Here is a 9,156-nt window from a genome sequence, read left to right as displayed (position 1 = left end):
AGAAGAGTCTGTTGGCTACATGTTTCTGGTCTAGCTCTCAGCCCTTTAGCATTCTAGAGGCATCTTTCTGATGGTCACTTTGGGCACAGGACAGGGTAGGAATAGAACATCACTTTGAATAATTTATTTGAAATAGTGAAAAATAGAAGGCCAAATTACAGCCTTTCAGAGTAGCAGAACTCACCCACGCATAAAACAAAGCCATTGTATATTACATAAAAAGCTCAAAAATTGTTAATTCCTTTTCTTTTCCCAATTTATGGTTGTATAAAGTTATATGGAATTTATTCCAATCCTTAAATGAACATTCAGTAAAGTAAAAAATATATGTGAATGTTCATATTTAATGACATTCACATGAAAAAATAGCATAAGGAATGTTTCTTCATTGGTTTTGAGAATTTGCATACAAAGACTATTATGTCCCAGGACATGGACCAGGAGATCTTTGGACAGAAAGAGGAAAGAGGAGACAAGTAATTCAATTGTGAATTGATATGGTATGTGAAGTTGATAAATATTTTATGACTGATCTTGTAAAGCTATTTCTTTAGAAGACTTGAGTGTTGAACTGCTATATCAAGGTTAGCTTGGGAAGCTGTTGCTGTTGTTGTTATGGCTGCCGAGTCGGCCTTGACTCATAGCGACCCCTCCTTGGGTTTCTGAGGTGGTTTCACTACAGAAGTAGATTGCCCCATTGTCCTTCTGAGGAGTGGCTGGTGGCTTTGAACCTCCAGCCTTCTGGTTAGCAGTCAAGTGCCTTAGGCACTATGCTACCAGAACTCCTTTGGGAAGCTAGGAAGCATGAAATATTAAAAATATCAAAGAAACCCTTCAGCACGGTTATGGTTGTTGTTGTTGTTATGTGCCGTCCAGTCGGCCCGACTCATAGCGACCCCTCCTTGGGTTTCCGAGGCAGTATCCCTCAGCACGGTTATAGATTATAAGATTTTTTTCATAAATACAGAGTTAAGATCACTGGCCAGAAATCATGAGGCTAAAGTTTATTCACTGTGTGGGTCTTTGGCAAAGGCCTTAACTGATTGGCATCTGTTTCTTTCTTTTTTTTTTTTAAATTGGTGAAAAGGAAAGCAATATCAACCTTTCAAGGTTATCGGGAACCTAAATGAACTAGCATGTGCATCACAATTTGCACTGATGCTATGTCAGGGTGCATGTGGAGCAACACTGTCCAAGAGAGATACAATACACATCACATGTGTAGTCTTAAATGTCCTATTTGCCACATTAGAAAGAGTAGAGAGAGACAGGTAAAATTGATTTCAGTAATACATTTCACTTAATCCAACATATCTAAAAATCTAACATTGCCACACGTAATTACAGGTTACAACAAAGTTCTGTTCTGATGACTTGGTTGTAAATCTGTTCTGATGTAAGTCTAATATCTGATTTATTTTTAGTTTTCATTATTATTGACTTTCATTATCAGTGTCTTTATAAACCCAGCAATGCTAAAATTGAACATCTGCAAATGAACATTTGAGAATGATAACATCAGCAAATTATGTGCTACAACACATAATGATAAGTTATACAACACACACACACAAACAATCGATGGTCATAAGTGCAGTTCATTGTTACTTGAATACATGATAAGTCAGGGACTAGCTGTAATGTAAAATTACTGATAAAGTATTATTCACTTTTTTTAATACGAAGCCTTCTCAATCAGATATGCATTTGACATTATAGCACATCTCATTTTTGATGATCCACTTTCAAGGGCTCAGTAGCCACACGTGGTGAGTAGCTCTAAAAAGTGGACAGTACAGCTTTTGGAGTCAGACTTCTAGGTTCAGTAACAGCATCACCCCTTATTGGGTGTGTTATCCTGGACAAGTCACTTATTTTCTCTGTCCTTTGAAGGGGATAATGATAATAATTAACTGATCATGGTGTCATAAGGATGAAATGCTAAATGAATGTTAACTGTTAATGGTTTGGCATCATGGTGTCCCAAATGAATTACTCATTCTTGGAATAAAGAAAATCAAAGACACATGGAAACAATTACCCCTAAAGGACTAGTAGACCATGTGAACCTCAGCCTCCATGACCCTGAGACCAAAAAGAACTAGATGGTGCCGGCTACCACTGCCAACCACTTTGAATGGTATCACGTTAGGAGATCCTGGATAGAGTGGGATAAAAATGTGGAACGCAATTCAAAGTGACAATAATAATAATTATTATAAGGCCAGGCTTACTGGTCTGATAGAGACTGGTGGAACCCCCGAAACTATGGTCCTTAGTCACCCTTCAGAACTGAAATTGACCTCACTCTCCAGGCTAAAATTTCAGTCAAACTATAGGCAGACCTATGAGGTAAATAATAACACCAGGGAGATACACACTCCTTAGAACAACCAATCATAAGAGATCAAAAGGACAGCATTTGCCCAGGCATAAACTCAGAAAGTAGGAATGGATAGGAAAGAAGGACAAAAGGAAATGGTAGCCATGGGAAGAAAGTGGGAAGAGTGCTGTTACACTGTGAGGATTTCAATCAATGTCACAAAACACAATGTATATGAACTGTTAGATGGAAAGCTAATTTGCTCTGTAAGCTTTCAGCCAAATCACAATAAAAAGTGGGGGAAAAAAAGAAAAAAGGAAGAAAAAGTAGACTGTAAGAAAAGCATTTAAAGAAACGTAATTCATTTGGAAGGAGCCCTGGTGGCACAGTGGTTAAAGTGCTAGGCTAACCAAAAGGTTGGAGGTTTGAACCCACCAGCTGCTCTGCAGAAGAGAGGTGAAGTAGTCTGCTTCTATAAAGATTCACAGCTTGGAAATGCTATGAGGCAATTCTACTGTTCTGTAGGGTTCCTGTGAGTTGGAATAGCTTTGCAATGGGTCTGCATTAGCTAACTTGGGAGATGATCTCGGGAAACACTGGTAGAGTAATGGAGATAAAACAGGAAAGAAAAGAAAACCAGTTAAGTTGTATGCTATCCAGCTAGTTACCAATGTGAGCAACTAAAACTCCTTTCTGCTGGAAAATCTGGGAGACAGTGGGAATATGCCCAGAGTTATCTCAACCACTGGGCAAGGAGGCTGGGTTGTTTGTTGTTATATGCCGTCGAGTCAGCCCCGACTGATAGCGACCCCTCTTTCGGAGGCAGTATCACTATGGAAGTAGATTGCCCAACCTTCCTTCCGAGGAGTGGCTGGTGGGTTTGAACCACCAGCCTTCTGTTTAGCAGTCAAGTGCTTTAGGCACTATGCTACCAGGGTTATTTATCTATAAATATTTATCATTTGTTAAAGACTGTTTCTTGAGATGTTAACCATCTAGCACTTCTAGATTGCCCTATGCAGAAACTGAGCACATGCTCTTGGGTGGGTGGGGGTGGGTGGGGCTCTCAGTAAAGAATTGCAGGTTTTCTTATTAGCAGTCTTTCTCTGTAAAGGTAAATGCCCAAGGGCACCAACAGTTCTGATATGAGACTTCTCGGAGTCAAGATCCAAGTGAGCGAGGCTCAGAGACAGTCAACACAATTTTACTGACTCTTCTCCACATACCAGGCACCCTGTTCAAGTGGCCCATTACTATCCTTAACCTGTCACTGTTTTAGTTGTTGTTGATTCCGAGTCATGGTGACCCATGTGTGAGAGTAGAAATGCTCCCAAGGGTTTGATGGCTGTGATCTTTCAGAACCAGATCACTAGGACTGTTTTCTGAGGCACCTCTGAGTGGATTCCAACTGCCAACGTTTCAGCTAGTAATCCAGCACCCAGGGACCATACTCTCAAGCTTTAGCTCCACAAAAGCAAAATGTGTCAGAACCTAATAATCCAAGAAAGCGAGTGGACACTTTTATCTTTTCCCACAACACCGTAAATTTCCATATCTCCCCTTCTCCACGCTTCTGCTCCATGAAATCCCATCATCCTGATCTCTGGAACCTCTCCTATTGGTGGTTAAACATCAGTTTAGAAACAGACATCTCATATATTTTCTAATGTTTTAGTTATGCTAAGATTCAGTGCTTGTATCTGGTTGTTTTCTTCATACCTTAAGAAAAAAAAAAAAAAACACTTTAATTTTGAGGAAATGTAATTGTTTCTGTTCTTTAGTGCTGCCATAATAGACATACCAGAAGTGGATGATTTGAACCTGTGGATTTATTCTGTTACAGTTTAGGAGGCTAGAAATCTGAATTCAAAGTACCAGCTCTAGGGGCTGGGTGAAGGCCCCTTGACCTTGGGCTTCAGCTCTTCCTCTTGCTTCTGGCCCACTGGAGCAGGAGACATCTCTTAACCCAGGCTGCTACTGGCTGCTGAGGTTGACAAGCCCAAGGTTGAAAGTAAAATAGCATAGTGCCAAGATCATCAAGCAACGCGGCAGGCCACCAGGTCAAGCCCAGAAATCGTCCCAAGATTGGCAGAGAACGTGGCAGGCTGCTTAATGAAGACTCAGCTAAATGCAGGATCTAAGCATGCCAAAAAGCTAGAGACCATTCTCAAAACTTCTCCTTATATACTGGAAGCAGGCCACACCCCCTATGCAACTACTTAGCTACTCACAGTGGAATCCAACATGGAGTTGATTACCAACCTCATCATGAGGAATAACTACATCCAGCTGCCCAGGCACTCAAAAACCAGGCCCAGCCAAGTTGACCTGACTACCACAATAATCTACACATTTCTCATTGCTATTGTTGTTATGTGCTGTTGAGTCTGTTCAGACTCTTAGTGACCCTGTGCACAACAGAATGAAACACTGCCTGGTTCTGTGCCAGCCCCACAATCATTGTTGTGCTTGAGCCCATCATTGCAGCCACAGTGTCAATCCGTCTCATTGGCGGTCTTCCCCTTTTTCACTGACCCTCTACTTTACCAAGTATGATATCCTTCTCTGGGGACTGGTCCCTTTTGACAACATGACATAAGAACTAGGGATGAAGTCTGGCCATTCTCACTTCTAAGGGACATTCCAGCCGGACTTCTTCCAAGACAGATTTGTTTGTTCTTCTAGCAGTCCATGGTACATTCAATATTCTTAAATTACACTTCAACACAAAGAAAACAAAAATCCACACACCTGGACAATTAAGAAACATCATGCTAAATGGAGAAAAGATTGAAGTTGTCAAAGATTTCATTTTATTTGGAACCACAATCGACGCCCAGTCAAGAAATTAAATGATCTTTCCATTGTGCAAATCTGCTGCAAAAGAACTTTTTAAAGTGTAAATGTTCTTTACTTTAAAGATTAAGGTGAACCTGAACCAAGATATGGTATTTTCAATAACCTCATATGCATGTGAGAGCTGGACAATGAAAAAGGAAGACTGCAGAATTGATGCATTTAAATTGTGGTGTGATTCTCATTAGTATATAGATAATCTGATGTACTTTTTAAACAAGCTCTTTGTTGTTGGAAAAAAAAATGTATCTTTATAATCTAAATATCTTGACTTGGTAAATATTTTCAGTTCCTGCTGTTTTCATTGATTTGTACATCTGTCCATCTGTCCATCCTTTCATTCACCCAGCCAACCAAAATTTAGGTGTAAGCTATGTCAAGTATTGTGCCAAGTGCTAGTAATACAAAGAAAAATAAGAAAGAATAAGAACTCAAAGAGTTTACAGCCTTGAAAAGAAAACTGAGAAAATCATCTAATTGAGACACTAGAATGTGCCAGACATAATGTTAGGTTCTAAGATACAAAATTAATTAAATTTGATTCCTGACTGAAAAAGTTCACTATTTGGATGGAGAACAAGAATGCTAACAGTTGATTGGAATACCAGTCAGACTGAAAATTCTGTAACACAAGTAGAAGTAAAATACCATAGGAACAAAGAAGGAAGAGTGGTTGAGTTTAGGGGATTTAGCGCAGGCTTCAAATAGGAGGACATTTTTCTGGGTGTGACCATTCACAGGCATGACTGCTGTGGGCTGAACTAACTCAAAACCAAACTCACTGCTGCTGTCGACTCATAGCAACCCCTCCCTGGGTTTCCAAGGCGGTATCTCTACGGATGTAGATTACCCAATCTTCCTTCTGAGAAGTGGCTGGTGGGTTTGAACCACCAGCCTTCTGGTTAGCAGTCAAGTGTGTTAGGCACTACACCACCAGAGCTCCTGTAGGCTGAACTGTTGTTGTTATTGTTATGTACACCAACTATTATGAAGGCATGACAGACTGAAGCTTTTAAGCTAGATGGTGCTATTCATTTAATCATTTCACAACTGTGAGAATCATTGGGGAAAAGTAGTTTGTCCTGTCTATGTTCATGATTAGTTAGCACTTGGTAAAATCTTAACTCCTCTGCACATTTAGTTCTCCTATTACCTTGAGGGACTATTCTCCACCTAATTCAAACACTATTTAATAGAAGTGTCTGTACTCTCATAAGGAGCTCTGGTGCCATAGTAGGTAAAGCATTTGTTGCCAACCAGAAGGTTGGTGGTTCAAACACACCAGTTACTCTGTGGGAGGAAGATGAGGCAATCTACTTCTTTAAAGATTTATAGCCTTAAAAACCCAATGGGGCATCTCTATGAGTCAGAATTGACTCTATGTCAGTGGGTTTGGTTTGGTTTGTATTGTCATAAAATTGTCTTTTCTTTCTCTATAAAATAGAGGCCTTTGGTGGTTATTTCACCTACGATATTTTTCTTTCATTGCCTTAGAAGGAGAGATGTTTCTCCTCCTATTCAAACTAACCCTTCTCTCACTCCAGTTTCAACTCCATCATATCAAACAAAACAAAACAAACCACAACACAGTGCTGTGGGGTTGACTCAGACTCATGGCAACCTCCTAACAGTAGAACTGTTCCAGAGGGTTTTCTTCCCTTTGCGACCACTGATTGGGTGGGTTCCAACCACCAACCTTTAGGTCTGCAGCCAGTCACCAATCACATGCGCCACTCAGCCCTCAAAATACTTGCTCCATAGAGGATCTCTTTATTTTTCCTTTCATCTTCTGCCCTTCTGTTTGGTGCTGTCAAGTTGGTTCCAACTCATGGCCCATGAGACAGAATAAAAGTGCTCTGTAGGGTTTTCTTGGCTGCAATCTTTGAAAAAGCAAATTGCCAGATTTTTCTCCCACAGAGTAGTTGGATAGGTTTGAACTGCCAACCTTTCAGTTAGCAGCCAAGTACTTAACCATTGTCCCACTAGGCCTCCTTTCTGCTTTTCTAAAGGTTAGTTTTCCTCAACTTGAAAATATATCCAAACATCTCTCATTCTGAAAGCTATCCCTATCTTGACCTTGTTTCTCTCTAGTTCCCTCCTTAGTGTTTCCTATTCATAGCCATGTTCTTGAAATTATAATATAAACCAGGGCTTTTCAAGCTTTAATATCCATAAGAGTCATTTAAGGATCTTGTTAAAATAAAGATTTAACTCAATAGCCTGAGGTGGGACCCAAGGTACTGCATTACTCCAAACAGCAGGTGTCTAAACGTCCATTCTCCTCATGTTCTTACCTCCTGTTCATTCCTATTCTTGACATCTGGTGTCTCACTCTGATATCGCTAATGCTGCTCTCATAAAAATAACCAATGGCCTCCTGAATGCCAAATGCAATGATCATTTTGCAATCAGAAAGCTACCAGTCTGCTGGCAAGTTACCTATCCCTATGTCCCTGCTTCTTGACACAATCTACTCACCTGGCTTCTATTCCTGGTTTCCCTTCTCCTCTGTCTGCTCATAGTTTCTCATCTCTTTCTTTGAATTCTCTTTACCTTCTCCTTACAATTTTTATGTTCCATCGAGTTTTTCACTGCGCTCTATTTCCCACTTCTGCAATCATGCCTCATCTAGCAATTGTAATATCAAACTAGATTCTTTAAAGTCTCAAGTCTTCCACTTTAGTCTTGCTTGAGCTCACATTCCTATACCCAAATGCAAACTTGAATCACAAGTATTCCAAGTTGGCATATAAATCTTAACTCATTAGATACTCCCTCAAACCTGTGTTTCCTATTTTGCTCATTTTCATCATTAATTAAGGAAGACAAAAATCTGGAATGATCTTGATACCTTCCCCACTTCCCATCAAACCATTGCATTTTTTGGACTTTTTTTTTTTTTTTTTTTTTAAGATCCAGCCTTCCCTGGTCCATCCCTTCTGCTACTGCTGTATAGATGAGGTTCTCACTATCACTGTCCTGTGTAAAGAGGTCTCCCCACTGGTCCAGATTTCTCTAGTCTCATCATTATTTCCTGTGCATCTTCTAATTGCAGTAAGCAGAATTTTTTCCAAACTCTGTAAGACCTTTCATTGTCTCTCTTAACAAGAAGATAAAGCCTAACTTAAAAACATGACTTTAAATCCTTCTTTATCCTGCCCATCTCCACCCTCATCTCCTGTTGTCACTCCTTCAAATAAACTTTACCGTCCATTCATCCTGAATGACTTAGAATTCCCCATATCTCCATGTTTTCTGACATCTTTGTCTTTACACTCTCTTTTCTGTCTTCCTGAAAACTCCCAGTAAACTTTCAAAATAAAACTCAGATGCCATCTTATATGGAAACTTACTACGTAAGTTGAGAAAAACCTTGATGCTTCTTTCAATTTTTAGAACTATGTAAATATGTGAAACAACAATAATAGAGGAATGTTGAAATTTTTGCCAACCTGAGCTGAAAGAAGAGAACAGTTATAAACAAAACCAAAAACCAAGCTCATTGACATTGAGTCGATTCTGATTCATAGCAACCCTTTGGGTTTCTGAGACTGTAAATCTTTACGGAAGTAGATTGCCTCATCTTCCTCCCATGGAGCAGTTGCTGGGTTTGAACAACCTGCTTTCTGGTTAGCAACCAAATGTTTTACTCTGTATGCCACAAGAACACTTTGTTATGAACAGTGATGTTGACAGTTAGGATACCTAAGAACCACTGTGTAGGGCAGAGCACTAGTGAAAATGCAAATTCCTAGGTCTATCCCTAGAAATTCTAACTTAAAGTGTGGTTACTTCACACTTTGAGAAGCACTGTTCTGGGTAAAGGGGAGAATATATGACATGGCAGAGGGCCAACAAATTGTAATGTAACAGGCTATAGCATTTTGTGTCAATTAGCTATTGCTACAACAATGCTCTCTAGCAAGACACCCCAAATGCATTAGCTTAAAAGAACAACCACCACTTTGTGTGTGTGT

The sequence above is a fragment of the Orycteropus afer genome, unplaced genomic scaffold, assembly GCF_000298275.1.
Source record: "Orycteropus afer afer isolate SDZICR_OR568_19922 unplaced genomic scaffold, OryAfe1.0 scaffold00021, whole genome shotgun sequence".
In the NCBI taxonomy this organism is placed as follows: domain Eukaryota; kingdom Metazoa; phylum Chordata; class Mammalia; order Tubulidentata; family Orycteropodidae; genus Orycteropus; species Orycteropus afer.
Note: the sequence above shows the minus strand (reverse complement) of the source record.